This window comes from Cebus imitator, unplaced genomic scaffold (genome assembly GCF_001604975.1).
Source record: "Cebus imitator isolate Cc_AM_T3 unplaced genomic scaffold, Cebus_imitator-1.0 Scaffold231, whole genome shotgun sequence".
Classification (NCBI taxonomy): domain Eukaryota; kingdom Metazoa; phylum Chordata; class Mammalia; order Primates; family Cebidae; genus Cebus; species Cebus imitator.
The window spans coordinates 5,905,347-5,921,498 of NW_016107546.1; positions in this window are offsets into that span (position 1 = coordinate 5,905,347).

Here is a 16,152-nt window from a genome sequence, read left to right on the forward strand (position 1 = left end):
AAAAAAAAAAAAACAAAAACAAAAAAAACTGAGACTGGGTAATTTATAAAGAAGTGATTTAACTGACTCCTGGTTCTACAGGCTATACAAGAGGCATGATGCTGGCATCTCTCACCTTCTGGGGAGACCTCAGGAATCTTCCAGTCATGGCAGGCATCTCACATGACAGGAGCAGAAGCAAAGAGAGAGAGTTTGGAGGGAGATGCCACACACCTTTAAATGATCACATCTCTTGAACTCAGAGCAAGAACTCAGTTATCACTAAGGAGATGACCCAAGCCATTCATGGAGGGATCGGCCCCCATGATCCAAACACCCCCCACTGGGCCCCACCTCCAACATGGGGACTCCATTTCAACATGAGATTTGGGCAGGGTTAACATCCAAACTGTACCAGGCACCCAAGGTTAGTGTGTCCTATTGGTAGGTGAAGTTAATCACGTGGTTTAGAGGTGGTCTGGTAGGTTTCTCCACTGTGAAATTAGGTAATGAGTTTCTGATACTCATTAGTCGATAAGGAAATGGTGAGTATTTTGTGGAGAAAAGCTTGGAGACTTCAACAAGAAGGTAGACTTTTCCCTTCTCTCCCATTTATACATTCGTATCAATGTGAACGCATGAATTCCTATTTTGCTCAAAGGGTTACAAACTGTAACTCACTATTATTTTGATGCTTAAGTGTTCCATTTGGTCAGTGGGAGTGCCTTTGATCTGGTTCCTGGACTGGTTTAACAAGCCCACATCACTTTTTGAGCACTTCCATACTTTCTGGCACAAAATAAATTCTCCAAGCTTCTCTAGGATTTTCTCTGACCAACTCTGGAGTCAGCCATTGCTCCGAGGAGCCTTGGTTCTTTTAAGTGGAGTGTAGTGTTTAGAACACAAGTGATGGGTACCAGGTGTGCTCACTGTTGCCAGGGCATCATGGTTTCCACACCCTAGCAGCATAGATAGTAATAGAAAATACATGTATATGCACATACATTGTATATGCATATGTACACATATGCACGTATGTTTTATTTCTACCTCTATATATTAAGTACCATGAGCTGACAACAATACCTGCAATCCCATCCAAGGCTTTAGGATTTATTTTTACTCATTCCTCTTTCCATATATGAAACTTCCTTCTCCAGCAATGTGAAACATCAACTCTCATCATCTCAAAGGACTTGTTTATTGTCTGGATTTCACCTGTGTAATAGTCTCTGGACTAAGCTGGCTAAAAGCTAGACCCACAGGCACACATCCTCTTCCTGGCCAGGTGCAGAGCCAAAGCTCTGACCCATTGAAAGGAAAGGGAAAAGGGAGGCAGGAAGAAAAGGATGGAGTTGGGAAAGAAGAACAAGGAGCAGGGGGGAAGGAGGAAGGAGTTACTGTTGCAGGGCATTTGGACACAGCAGTTTCATGTCTGGAATCTTATGACAAAACAATGTGGCTTGTATTTCGTGTGCCTTCATTTCATTTTCCAATGATTCATGTTACTGTATTTTACAAAATGATTGGTCTGCAAAGTACTTGAAATTAAACTCATCACCACAGGGAGTTTAAAAGAAATGCTCCAATCATATTTTCATCTTCAAATAAGGGGACGGCAAAGCCCAGCCTGGGGCTGGCACGTACACTTATGGCAGCTTCCGCAGTGGGAAATGTCTGCTGATCTCTTACTTAATATTACTGCACCACTTACTTACTTATTGTACATGTTGTTATAGTCTCCCTCCCTCCCTATCTCCTCTCTCTCTCTCAGCTAAACCAATGAGGACAAGCATCTCACCTGTTTTTCTCCAGAAAAGCACCTGGGAAAGTACTTGGTACATAGCAGTGGAGCAATCATTAGCAACCCCCAACGTATGTTGGAATTCAGATATGTTGGATGTCATGCTTAAGGTCAGGCCAACATCTATTGACAGAGCCTGGAAAGAATCCAACCACCCCAGCTCTGAAAATCCCTAGGCAGGTTCTCTTTCCACTCTTCATCTACCTTTTAATGCTGGGTCGGTCCAGCCATTGTGCTTCTGCACTTGATGCTCAATCGCCTGTCACTGCTTGAGGTCAGTTCCCCATTTCTGTAGCTGCGGTTTCATAACTTCAATGTGAATAACATCATCCTTTCAGGGTCCCTGGAAGAAGGAGGGCTAAGGTAGGTAAAGTCCTTGAACTGGAATGCACAAATGCTGAACGCATGTGTCTGTGTGCATACAAGTTCATTGGGTTATTCTCAATATCCAAATAATTGTATGAACCTCAGCTAAGACTGACTCCATAAAACACCTTGTCCTGAGGCAGCCCTAGAGGATTGGGCTCTGGAGGCTCCACTGCACCTCCTAGAGGTGCGTAACTTTTTTGCTGTAAACACAGCAAGACTACAGCCATGACACCTGCATTAGCTCTCATTACGCAAGATTCACCTTGATAGGAGAAGCCTAGTTACAGAGGCCAAGAGAGATGGCTGCCATCTTCCCAAGCCACAGCCTGTCTGCTTGGAAGATGGCACAAGGATCTCCTTGATTCTAAATGGCATCTGGTTTAAGATGCCCCCCTTTAATGATAACTTTTTACAGAGTCAGGGAGGAAATACTCCTACAGTAAGTTTGTACATCAAATAAAGAAGAAATCTCGTTACAGAGAAATTAAAATGAAGAGAGAGAGGCCGGATACAGTGGCATGTGCCTGTGGTCCCAGCTATTTGGGAAGCTGAGGTGAGAGAGAAAGAAAGGAGAAATTATATCTTCAATAGAAAAAAATACCTTACAGATTCTCCTTCTGGGGAGTCTCCTCATTATGCAGAAGTCTACTAACTACTTGCACGGCCACCTGCCCAGCTCTGAACAGCAGCCCATGGCCCAGGCCTTTGCACCCTTGTCTATGCCAGGCACGGAAAGAGGATGAAGGAAATGTGAAGCTCCCACCCCTGCATGCATCGCTCAGCCTAATCTTCCATGTTTTCCTCCTTGCACTTTTCTTCCTCTGGGGCGAGGAGAATGAAAAGAGAGCACACTTCCGCATCCATCCTGTTTGCAGGGAGGGAGTGGATGGAGGCACAGAACAAACCCACGCTCACAGCTGCTTTCAGCCTCCAAGTACCTGTGCCCACCACACCTCCTTACAGGGCCTAGGGGTCAGTATTCTTAGTGCCCTTCCAGAAACCACTGGTGGCCCCAGATGTATGGCATGGTGCTACCTAACAGCCTAGGTAAGGGACCCAGCCTGGTGTGGGGGCACTGAGCACTGCCAAGCAAGAGGCAGGCTGTACAGCTCTAGTGTGTATGGGGTTCCTACCTGCAGGAGCTGGTGAAGCTAGGAGTGCGGATGAAAGCCCTCGGCTGCCTGAAGCTCACAGTGCAGTGGAGGAGGTAACTGGTTTCCCAGGTGTTGGAAGTGCTAGAAAGGCAGCTGGACACAGGTAAGCCATCATGGAAGCTGCAGCCAAGCCCAGGGATAGAGGAACGGGAGGGGGGTGGGAGAAGGGCAGTCCTTGCATACGTAGGGAGTGGGGGCAGTGGGTGACACCAGAGGCAGAAGAAGGGGTGTATATTCCCAAGCCCTGAGCCCTGGGACAGCTGGAGTTCAGGATGCAGAGGAAGGGAGATAAAGGGATACTGCAAATCAGCTGTTTAGAAAGGAAACAAGGTAGACTGAGGCCAAATCACACCAGCACGTCCCTTGCCAGGACCTACATTAGGGTAAAAATCATACCAGATTTCAGCAACGTCGGGCTTCCAAGCACTTTCTTCAGACAATTCAACATAAACACCTCTAAACATCTTTGCAGAAAATTCAGAAATGTGGCCTTCCCGAAACAGTTGCTGCTAGACAAATGTAAAAGCCCTAAAGGGCCTATACCAGGGGGAAATGAGAACAGTCAACAACCTTATGTCCCTCCAGAGAGTGTCATCCGCTTCGGGCCCACAGGCACCCAGCTGATACCTGGGAGCCACCTATGCAGCAAGCTGCCGGCTCTGAAATGCACTCAGCAGAAGACGACCCTGACTCCTATGCAGCAAGACAGCAGTTAAGTTTATCCCTGAACTAAAGAGCCAACTTGAGTCCTCTGAACACAAGGTGAGGGCACCAGGCTGTGTGGACCACCCACTTGGTGCCGACTTCACCCCCACTTCCGTTTCTGCACGCATGTTCATTGGAAGTGTAGCACATTTTTGGTTGGGTAGACTGAGTGCTTTTGAATGGTTTTCATTAGAGTATAAGGTATCTTTATTAAAGCATTTAGTTAAAATGCTTTCATGCTGTGTCTCTTGTAAAAAAGAAAAATACCCATAAGGTCTCAGGATCCACAAGGACAAGGATGCTGTTTCTTTATCAAATGCTTTCCCTTCCTAAGCAGAAGAAATGCCAAGCTTTCACAAATGCTGTTTTGTTAGTAATTTACATCTGCCGTATCCTTATAAGTAGGGAAAGAAAAAATATGATCTTGATATGTTTTATTTTTTAAACTGACAAATAATAATTCTACATATTCATGGGGTACATGGTAATGTTTTGATAATATAAGATATAGTGGTCAGATTAACATAACCAGCGTATCCATCCAGTCAAACACTTATCATTTCTTTGAGTTGGGAACATTCCCTAACTTCCTTCTAGCTATTGAAACTCTATATTATTGTTAACTGCGGTCATCCTGTGGTGGCACAGAACACTAGAACTTCTTCCTCCTATGCCTCACAATTCTGTATCATCTTTATATTTTATCACTGCTAAAATGCAGGGACCCCATGACATGGATTGGAGAAAGAGTCAGAATTTGAGCCCAGGGAACGATGCTTGATATATTCAAGTCTGTCCTTCAAACAGTGTCCTTGTGACCCATGCTAGCCCAGAAAGACAAGGATGGGAAAGGCACTGAGGCCTTGATCTTGAATGACTGAATCTGTTTGGACCGTGCACAGGGCTGCAGCAGGGCACACCACAGGTGAATGTTTAGTGGAGGTGGTGGTGATTACGCTGACGATGGTACTGATGGAGACTGTGTGGATGATGATGACCGACTGATGTCACCTAGCCCAAAAGCGGCTTTCTGCAACAGCATCCAGTTAGCATCAAGAAATGAGTGTGGTATGAAGGAACTTCCATTGGCTCACCATGCGTGGGAGAATTCAGCAACACAGTCGCATCGGGAGGAGCCGTGTGGCAGCCTCACACAGGTTGCTGGCACCTTCCTCATTTCCCGTGGTATCACTTGCGTCTCGGCCACTTATCTGGCAGCGAATTGTACAATGCCTAGGGCATCTTTTGCATGATTGTCCTGGATTGCTATTTAACTTCCAGGGTGATTTAAATGTCACTGTGCGCATGTATCAGCTGTCCAACTAAACAGTAAAATGTTTCAGAACAGGATTGTGTCCTTTTTCTCCCCACAGTCTGCTTCCTGTGAGGAGAGTCGGGTCCTGGCCTGGTGTGGGGGCAGTAAACACTGGATGAATGGAGCTTGCTGGTTAGAGAGGCGGTTCAGCCCATGCCTGCAGCTAACAGGTAGACATAGCCCCAGGAGGAGGCCAGGGCTGGGCAGGGAAATTGGCAGCCCTGGCATCAAGCTCTTGCTTGTTTGAGGGGTGCTGGGGGCACAGGACCACACCAGACCCCACTATCCTCCAGAGACTCACTGTGGGGACAGAAAGAGGAAGGGCTCTGCCTGTCCTTCTTTAGGATGACACCGTTACCAGCAGATTTGCACACCTCCACGGTGCTGGGCAGATGTCCTGGGACACAGAGAAGTGCTCTAAGCCCGCATGCAGGGAGCCGCAGATGGCTTTCGATGGCTGCCCCAGGCCCCTTGGTCTCTATGAAAACATCTCAGGACTTTCATAGTTTGTTTTTTTCCTATGAAATTTCTTTCTTCTTATTTCGGTTAACTTTGCTAGTTAAACTGTCAGGCCAATTTTTAAAGGGAATAAAATATTTGTCCCTCCTCCCAACCTGAAGCCAAAATCTATTTTGGTTCATATAAAAATGATCAAATTACAGCTTTTGGCATGTTCCTTAACTAGGAAAAAATAACTTGGATTAACTAGTGCCAATAAACTAAGTATTTTCAATTAAATTCTAACATTAGTAAAAATATCAGTCATACCTCTCTAAATCCTAACCAACTTTAAAACAGTATGTGTAACCCTCAAAGCAGCTGTCTGCAAAAACAGCTTCTATTACTCATATGAAACTCTGGGCAATAAAAGGAGTTGCTTGAGGGACTCCGGCAAGGGCAAATGTCTTCGGCGCAAAGACAGAGCCGGGGCAGGTCTGGGCTGTCCATAATAGGCCATTTATACCAAAAGAAAAAAACTTCATTTTCCCCAGTTTCTGTCCATCAGAATCCAGCTGCCTCCCAGGGTGTTTTCAGAGGCCCTGAGATGGGTGGTGGGTGGGGGTTCTACTGTGGCTGGAGGCGGATAAAGCAACCCTCTGGAGAAGTCTGGCACTGGTACATTTCTGCTGTGCACACTGCCCATCAGCATTTGTTCACGCTCAAGACCCAACACGAGGCCACAGGAGGCCAAGTAAGTCTGTGCTCCCATGCTAGGCGCTGTCCTTTACTCGCTCTGCGCCTGTCGCCGGACTCTGGTGGAACATGGGGCTCGCAGCGCACGTACATTCTGCCACCGTGTCTCAGAACCCTTCTGATCAGCAGCATTGCTACTGATCAGAACCCATGCTACTCCTCAGCTCATCTACACTAAGCTAGGGGCCTTACCATTCTCATGGGAGTGGGGTACCTGGCCAAAGACCCACTGTCCACTGCTTTATTCAACAGACCTCCATGGAGCATCTGAAGGCCGGGCAAAGTGCCAGGCACACAATTCGTAGGGTTGGTTGAATACCACCCTGACCTAAAGGTATTCATGGTCTAATGGGATAGACATACCTCAACAGATTATCCCAGGGCAGCCCTGTAGGTGCCCCTAAAGGTGTGTAGGACATAACCACGGGAATACTAAGGGGCACGTATCCCAGGAAGAGAAGGATGTGCAAACAGAAGGCTCAGCAGCTGCAAACAGGAGCTGAGCAAAAGTACACACAAGTTGGAAAAACTGCATCTGCACACGTAGACGACAGAGGAGGCGTGTCTCCACAGCCAATGTCAACAGCATCTGCATGGCACAAAATAAACATACGGAAGTCATTCGTCATTATCTAAGTTTTAGGATAAAGATTATGTGCTTACATGAAGATCACATTAGTTTATAAAGGCTATTAATATAAGATTGCTTGCATTAAAATTGATTTCAGTTTTCAAACCAAAAGGAAAGGGAATAGGCAACTTTATATTCAACTTTTCTAAACTATCTGGAATATATTCAATTCAACAAACAACTTTCAGTTTACGAGTGTAAACAGTTCAACTAATTCTTCTTTGACAGTTGCTGAATTTTTTATTCTAATGAACCAATTTCATATGTTGAAAACAAAATATTTTTGCTTATTAGCAGTTTTCAAAACTGACCAGCATTTTGCAGGGTGGTTAGCAAGCTGGATGACATGCTACTTGAATGCTCTTGAAAAAAAAAAAAAACTAATAAAATGCAAAACTCAACATTTACTTTTAGTTGTCAAATGACTGTATTAGTCATGATCCAGTCAGGAAAACGGAAATCAAACAAGTCCATTCAACAGAGAAAATTTAATACAGACACTTTGTTATGTAGGTATCAGAGCTCAAGATGCCAACATGGAAGCCCTTGGTAAACCAGATTTCGTAACTCCAAGGAGAAACTACTACCCTGGACTGTGGACACAGAGAAAAAACACTGGGCTTATCAGTACCTCAGAGCTCACAGGAGGGGGCCTTACAGAGCTGGGACTCAGCCCTCCAGGAGGAGCACTGCCTGGGTGGCCGTGCTGGCACATCAGGGGGGCATGGTGACACTGGTCTGGCCACCTGGCAGAAAAGCTATAGAACACAGCTGGCCACCCCTGCCAGGACTTTGGGAGTGGTACTGAAGGGAGCAAGTCGCCAAAGAAAGCAGAAAGTCCCTTTGCTGCCCTCCAGAATTGCAGCTTCCCCTTCATTGAGTGGCTTTGAAGCTGAAAGACAAGAGCTTAATAACTTGCACAATGGTTTAAGATTAAAAACTTATTGAGATCTAAAGAATAATAAGAGAATGCTTATCACTTCATTGCGACATGGGCTCCTTCCCAACAATGAATTTCAAAATTTTTTACAGAAAAGTTTCTTGAGGATGAGAAACCAAGGATGGCAAGAGACAGAACCTACTACTACAGCAAGTAGGAGTAGAAAAGACGGGGGAGAGAAGTCAGAAGCTTATGTTATTTATCTGGAGCAATGCCATATGGAGTGCACCAACTATCAGAGGAACTAGCCAGGTGCTGAAACCCCCAATTATGATTAGTATTACTGTAAAGAAGATTATGATGAATTCCTGGCCTTAGAGGGAGGCTCCTGGTTTAAGATGCATCGTCACAGAAGGGCCACATTGTTCATCTCTGCAACCCCTTTGACATTCGGCATGTGTTGGGCACACAGTGAGTACAGCTGATCCTGCCTGGCCTTCCTCTCTTCTTGGGTACTCACAGATCAATTCTCCTGCCCAGCCCTCCTGCACTTTGTGTGGGGCCACGTGAGCTGAAAACAGAGTGTGAGTAGAAGGATGTGATGTATGTCAGTTCCCAACATAGTGGTAAGATCTCCTACATGCCATCCCCTCTTCTCCCTTCTCCTTTCACACGTGGTGGTGATGTCTGCATGTGCAAGGGGCCACATGAGGAGCAGCACATCTCCCCCACCCACCACGAGCAGTATGAGAAGCTGCTGAAATATTGAGATTTACATATCACAGCTTAGGGCAATATACACTAACACAGTGGATACTCAATTGCAATTCACTAAATTATGTTCATATTTTAATTGTGAAATGCAGGTATCACTTTGCTCATTCATAACTACTCGTAGATATAGAATCACAGTTCAGGGATCGGTTCAGGAATGATCTAAATGCAGGAGGACTGTGTCATCCCATGCTTTAGAACCTGGAATAACTGGTTCGAAAATCATTACTCATATCTCCCACTTTCTAATGGAACCGACTGAGGGTCACGTGGTGAGCTGGCGACAGAGGTGGAAACTGCATTCACATCTCCTAACCCAGTCAATTGCTCTGTAGGTGAAATGCCTGTAAATTCAGGCCCCCATTTCTGCGGACGTTCTTTCCCCTTAGCGGCTGCTACAGTCTGTGTTGTCAGTGCTGATGCAATCCATGGGGGAGGGAAGCAACAAAGGTGGGACTGTTGTGTGGTGAGGGGAGGAAAGGGCAAGCAGCAAGCATCAGCAAAGGCCAAGGGCCCAAAGAGAAAAAAAAGAAATGCTTTGTTGAATTGTAAGAGTCTCTGGGTCTTTAAAATGGCCAGGAGCAGTGCCTCAAACCTGTAATCCCAGCCCTTTGGGAGGCCAAGGCAGGCAGATCATTTAAGTTCAGGCGTTGGAGACCAGCCTGGCCAACATGGCAAAACCTGTTTCTAATAAAAATATAAAAATTAGCCAGGTGTGATGGTAGGTGCTTGTAATCCCAGCTACATGGGAGGCTGAGGCAGGAGAAGCACTTGAGTCTGGGAGGCGGAGGTTGCAGTAAGCTGAGGGTGTACCACTGCACTCCAGCCTGGGTGACAGAGTGAGATTCTGTCTCAAAAAATATAATAAATAAATAATAAAATAACCTGACAGTCACTTTAGGGGATGTCACGCCTAATGGAAAGAAGGCTGAGAATAGCATTTGTACAAGTAAAGCAGCAAAAGATTAGAAAACACAGAGTATAGAATGCATTTCTTTTCATGTTCACTTCAAATATTTTCCTTTGCTGAACATGCTCTGGTAGGAGTGACTATTGCACAGGAGCTGGACAGGCCTAGGCAAGGGCTCTCTGACCTCCTGCACATAGACTGGAGTTAATGAACTTAAGATACTCTTCCGCATGAGCCTAGCTCAGGGTACAACAAACGTTTTCTGTAAAGGACCAGATATTAAATATTTTGGGCTTTGTGAGTCAGAGGGTGTCTGTCTCAGCTACTCAAGTCTACCATTGTAGAAAGAGCAGCCATCAAAGCAGCCATTGACAAAATGTAAACAAGTAAGGTTGGCTGGGTTCCTATAAAACTTCATTTACAAAACAGACAGCAAGATGAATTTGGTCTGAGAGCCACAGCTTTTGACCCTCATTAACTTGATGAAACCCCAGAGCTTCTGGGAGCTTGCTATAATCGCAAATGTAAAGCTACATAATAAAGTCCTAGCCTCTCTTTCTGATCATGTAATTGAGGGTGACCACTGGTGCTCAGAGAGCATTGATGCCTCATACAACACCTCAGTCCTCCAAGGAAAATAGCTTAAATGCATGCACCGCTCATGTGGGTGGGTCTCATTCTGGAAGGTGGCTGGCTGGATGCGGGAAGTTTTCTTCTCCCCAAGTTGGATAGGAGAGGAGGGCTCTTCTGATTGGAATTAACCATCTCATTTTGTCAGCAGGGCACTCTAGCAGTTACAACAGTAGAATCCCACCTTTCTGGGAAGACTCTGCAATACCCAGCCCTGGTGGCCTGCTGCATACCGTGGGTGACTGAACACAGTCCATCACATGTCCCATTGAAGCATGATGCTGCTGGCTGAGGAAACCTGGGAGCCTGATGCTTTTGCTGTCTTCTGCTTTGTGGAGATTTCATACATGGCAAACCTACAATGAGAACAGAAGATTTAAAAACAAGTACAAACTGTAAATATAAAGGTCCTCTGTTTCAAGTCCTCAGAGGTTCAATGACTGAGCAAAGACAGCTTGAAAGCATCAATGTGCACTAAACATGCTGCTCGCTGGGTGTAGGAAATTGATACTATTTATAAATTAACTGTCATTGATCATAATAAGAAAATGAAGACGTTATATAACTTTTTATTAATTACTTTAAATAAAAAACAATTATTTATGGAATTATGAATGATAATAGCAAATCCATTATTTAGCTTGTTTCCAACAACCATGTCCAGCATCTCATATTGTCCTCAAAGGTAGACTCTTGCTTCCCTACGTGTGTCCATGTGAGGATGTTCAGCCGACCTTTGAATTCTAGCTCAAGTTCTTTCTAATTCTGGAAATGCCCTATGGCCTCAACTGACAGAAAATGCTGCCAGAGCTCTGTGAATTATATCTTAAAATATGCTTTTCTAGCATACCTCCCTGAGCACATTCCACACTGGAATTTCATTTAGGGAATTCTTGGAATAGCCTAAGACGGTCCTGCCCAGGTTTGGGAATGCTTGTCACTAGTGGTGTGTGGCTAGGAAAGTTTCTAAGGCTGCCGCTGCAGAGCAGCTTCTCAGGAGGCTGCCCTGAGAATTGAACCTGAGCACAGAGGGCGAGCCTTGCCCAGAGCCAGCAGGCCCCACCCATTAGCAGCAGCATACTTGTCACTGTAGACAGCACCAGGTACAGGGCAGGACAGGAGTTCTTCTTCCGCTACACGCCAAGGCTGACCTCGGCTAGGTCCTGGTGCTGGGAGCTGAGGCCAGCACCCAGAGCTGGACGGCTGTGTGCAGATGCACCGGGGAGAAGGTGCCCCTACACTTGGGTTCCCTCTGCTGGTGCTGCTGGCCACACAGACACACTCCTGTGGCTAAAACAAAGTCCAAAATCGGGACAAATTGCACTGTGAGGAATGTGCAAAGAACTTCTCCTGCCACTGCAAGCAAGTGGCCCCCCCTTGACGTCTGTGGTCGGTGGTGGGGCGCACAGAGCCAGACGCCAGGCGGGTGCACAGGACCTGCGCGAGTCCATCTCCAGGTGCTGCGAGGGGGTGGGTGGATTTTGACTGTTGGGCCTTGAAACAGATTTGTCTCTTTCTCATCAGAAACAATTTCTTGTTCTAGAATATTCTTCTAACAGGGAGTTACAATTCTTTTTCTGTAATATTTTTGGCTTTGTGATTCATAAAGTTCTGTTGTAACTGCCTACCCACAGACAATGTGTAAATGACTGGACACAGCTGTTTTCCAAAAAGAACTTTATTTATAAAAATTGCCAGTGGATGGATGACTGAGTAAACAATTTTTTTTTAATGGTACATTATTTAGCCTTAAAAAGGATGGAAGTTCTGACCCATGCTGCAAACATGGATGAACCTTGCATATGTTATGCTCAGTGAAATAACCCACCCACAAAAGGTGAAATACTGTGTGATTCATTCTACGCATGTGAGGCACCCAGAGTATCAAACTCATAGGACGGAAAGGAGAGTGGGGTTGCCAGGAACTGTGGAGGGGATTATCATTTAGTGGGTACAGAGTTTCAGCCTGGGAACAGAAGGTTCTGGAGACAGAAGGCAGAGATGGTTGCACAACAGTATGAATGTGTTCACTGCCAGTGAACTGCATGAGGTAGAATGGTAACGTTTATGTTAGGTGTATTTTTACCACAAATGTAGACTGGCTGTGGGCTGACTCTGCTGTATATTCCTGAAGGGTAATGCATGTAGTAAACACAGAAATATTAAATTTTTCACTCAGCAGATAGTCCTAGTGTTTCAACAGCTTAATCCTCTAGGTAGTGGAGGGTGGGGACAGGGAGAGCAATGTGCAGTATGGTCCTGTTTTACTGGAGAAAAGAGAAAGCAGTCATGAAAATTTCTTGAATTTCCAAGAAATTCAGAGAAGATAAAAGACAAATTTACTTCTTGGGGGGAATGGGGTCATCATTTTGTTCTCAAGGACGGTCCATTGTAAACCTGCCTGAACACATAAATTGTTCAGTGCCTAAAAATGGTTCCCAGGGAACTAAGGTAATAGAAACGTTAATCCAGTTCAGACAACCATATTATGTTAGTCTACAACGTTGAGGTGAATGTCCTCAGTCAATCATTAGAGATTGAATTGTTTCCTCCGAAAATTAATATGTTGGAGCCCTACCCCCCAGTGCGATGGTATTTGGAGAAGGGGCCCTTGTACTTAATTAGGCTTGGATAATGTCACAGGGGTGGAGTCCTCATGATGGGATTAGTGACCTCTAGAAGATGAAATCAGAGAGCTTGTGCATGTGTGCACACTCTGTCTCCCCTCTCTCCCTCCTCTCTCTGTCTCTCTCTCTTACACACACACACAAACACACACACACACACACATTCTCTCTCTCTCTCCCCCCCTTCTCTCTCTCTCTCTCCACTTGCCCTCTCTGCCATGTAAGGACATAATGAGAAGGTGGTCTGTCTGCAACCCAGGGAGAGAAGTCTCACAAAAATCCGAACCTGCTGGCACTTGGTCGTGCTACTTCCAGCCTCCAGAACTGAGAGCAATAAATGTCTGTGGTTTAAGCCCCTCAGTCTGTGGTATTTTGTTACAGCAGCCTGAGCTAACGTGGACATATGTATGTATATGTCTATGTGTGTATGTCCTGTAGATATAATCACCTATCACATATGTGTGTATGTGAACACACACATAAGCACACACACCATCAAACGGTATTGAATCAGCTTATGAAGATGTGCCTGGATGGAGAGTAGGGGGAGCTCAATCCAAGGCCCCTCCATAGATATTAAACTTGCACATTCTCATGGAATAAGGAGACTTACAACCCCAGAGCAGGAAATTCTCTGTGAGTTTAGGAAAGAATAGAACAGGGAGTGGCCAACAGTGATACCTTTTCTTTGCCCTTCTAGGGTGTGGACTGAGTTTGATTTGGTTAAGAAACACCCACAAGGAAAGGGCAGAGGTTGTCTAGGTGACACAATCTCATTTCCTCTCCTTACATAAACTCATGAGCAGAAACATTGATTAGTGTTTGCTCACAATCTAGCATTATAGTTCGTTTTGTTCCTGTTCTCCAGCAGGGGTTACTTTACAGAGAGCTGGTGAGAACGGGGAACGGTGCTGAAAGTCATTCACTGATACATTGCATAAACCTAAAAATATTCCATCACCACCCCTCAGCCGACTTTGAACCTATGAACTTGTGACACAAGGCCTGGGGGCCTGTTGGTAACCCCACTTACCATCTCATCCGGAACCCCCATCACACCCACCTCCCAGTGTCCCTAACTTTTCATTCCAATCCTTTGAAAAATGGTCATATTACATCCTGAATCCACTGTACCTCTGTGAATAATATTGTTAGATTTGTAGATACTTTCATCCCTAATAACTTTATGATGTTTACTTGGCCTTGCTTTTATAGTGCTATCGACTATGGAGTTGTAATTACTACTACTAATTGAGAACGCTTGATGATAGATGGTGGCAGGTTAACCAGCCACGATGTGGGAAACAGTGCAGTAGCCGTCATTAGAAACCAAATGGCACGGAAGAATCTTAATTAGACATGACTAACATCGGCTGCCCCTATTCTCAGGGTGATTAAGGCCCAGAGTTAAAAAATACTGAAAGTCACATCACCTTGTTTGATCTTGAGAAGGGAGGGGCTGTCACATTTGCCTCTAAGAACTTTCCTCTCTCATTTTAAAATGAGTTTGACTTTGGTTTAGGATTAAGCAGCTGGATGTTTTCTGCTTGTTTGGAGACGTCATTCTACCAGGTTTATGACCAACATCACAGAGAGGTGAAAGTGATCAGCTGGATGTTTTGAAAGCTCAGGATAGCGATTTACTCTTTCTCACTGTTGAAAGCCAAACCCTTCCTAATTAAAAAGAAGCAGGCAGGGAACTGTGCTGCACGACTCTTTTACTGAAATGAAATTTGCTTTAATGAGGACCCCTATGACGGTGGTGGCCCAAATGCTAATGTAAGGGCAGTAATTATTTGTCTGTAAAACTCTAATGTGTAAGTAATCCTGAAACAAAGGCAAGGCACTAAACGAACCTCACTGCGAAAAAAAGCCATACTTCAGAGGAACTCTGCTGAGACTCCTATGAGAATCTAGAACTCTCTTCTCCTGTGTCCTGTCCCTGAACGGCTCTATGCACCACCAGAAATCAGTCACCATCCCTCAGCAGACCACTCGCTAACCTGCACCTTCCTAACCCGCCCTCCTTTCCCAGCTCCCTATTTCCAGTTTCTACTCGGTTCATCTCCATTCCCTCTTCAGGCCCAAACCTAGGTGGCCACAACCACAGTTAGCATCTCTGCCCTCACCTTCCCGTTGTTGGTTACCCAAGTCATCCAGCATTGACCTGGCTATCTGCTTTGACTCCTCTCTACTTTCAGCTTCTAGAGCTCATCAGTGCTGGTGGTGTTTGATTTTTATTCTGTCTGGTTTTTCCTTTCCTGTTGTCACTTTCTGAGGGTGAGCATGCCTCCCCAGTCCTTCCTGAACTGCTGGAATTATCCGCTTGATAGTCCAGCTGCCTCCAGTCCCCACGTAACCACTCTCCAAGCTGCTGCCAGGGTGACTGTCATCATGCACAGCTTAACCATGTTTCTTTGCTGGTTGAAAGCTCCAAAAGTCCCCAGATAAAGTCCAAACCACCAATGGAAACTGTCTGGGTCTCTGCCAACACACCAACCCCAAGTCCCTTAGCACCTTGGCACACTTTGATCAAAGTGGACTGTGAAAGTCTTGTCTCGACTTACAACAGCACAGGCTATCAGGGTTCCTAGTGGAACACTGCTTTGAGTACAGAACTTAGAATAACAATTGACTTCCAAACCTCACCCCACTACTTTCTAGGTTCCAGATTCAGGCTTTGGCAAACCCTCCAACTTCTCTGAAACTCTTTCTTCCAAAATAGAATTTATCATAATCTATATGTATTTTTAAGCATTTGTTGTAAAAGTGAAACAAAATGCTTAAAACTTATACAGCAATTTATTAGTGGAAAGAAGTCTTTTTACTGGGTCTTGGGAAGCTAAGGCAGAGGTCTTCAGTAAGTTGAGAAGCCATTGGCCAAAAGCAAACTCTGGAGGAAAAGACAGTCTCAATAGATGAACTGAGGAACAGAAGATGGTCTGATGGAGCAACAGATTCAGATAGCAGGATCCCTCTGCTAGGGGAGAGCATGCAATTAGAGGCCACGCTGTTCCCCTGGTAACTGCTATGGCTGCAGATGAACAATCTCACATCTAAAAGGGGCTACACGTCGTCATGCCTGATTATAGTCATTCAACCTTTTTTAAAATTCATTGTAGTGGGAAGACCAACAGTTCACAGACTCTAAAGTGCTTTGAGAATCTCAAAGATTGATGG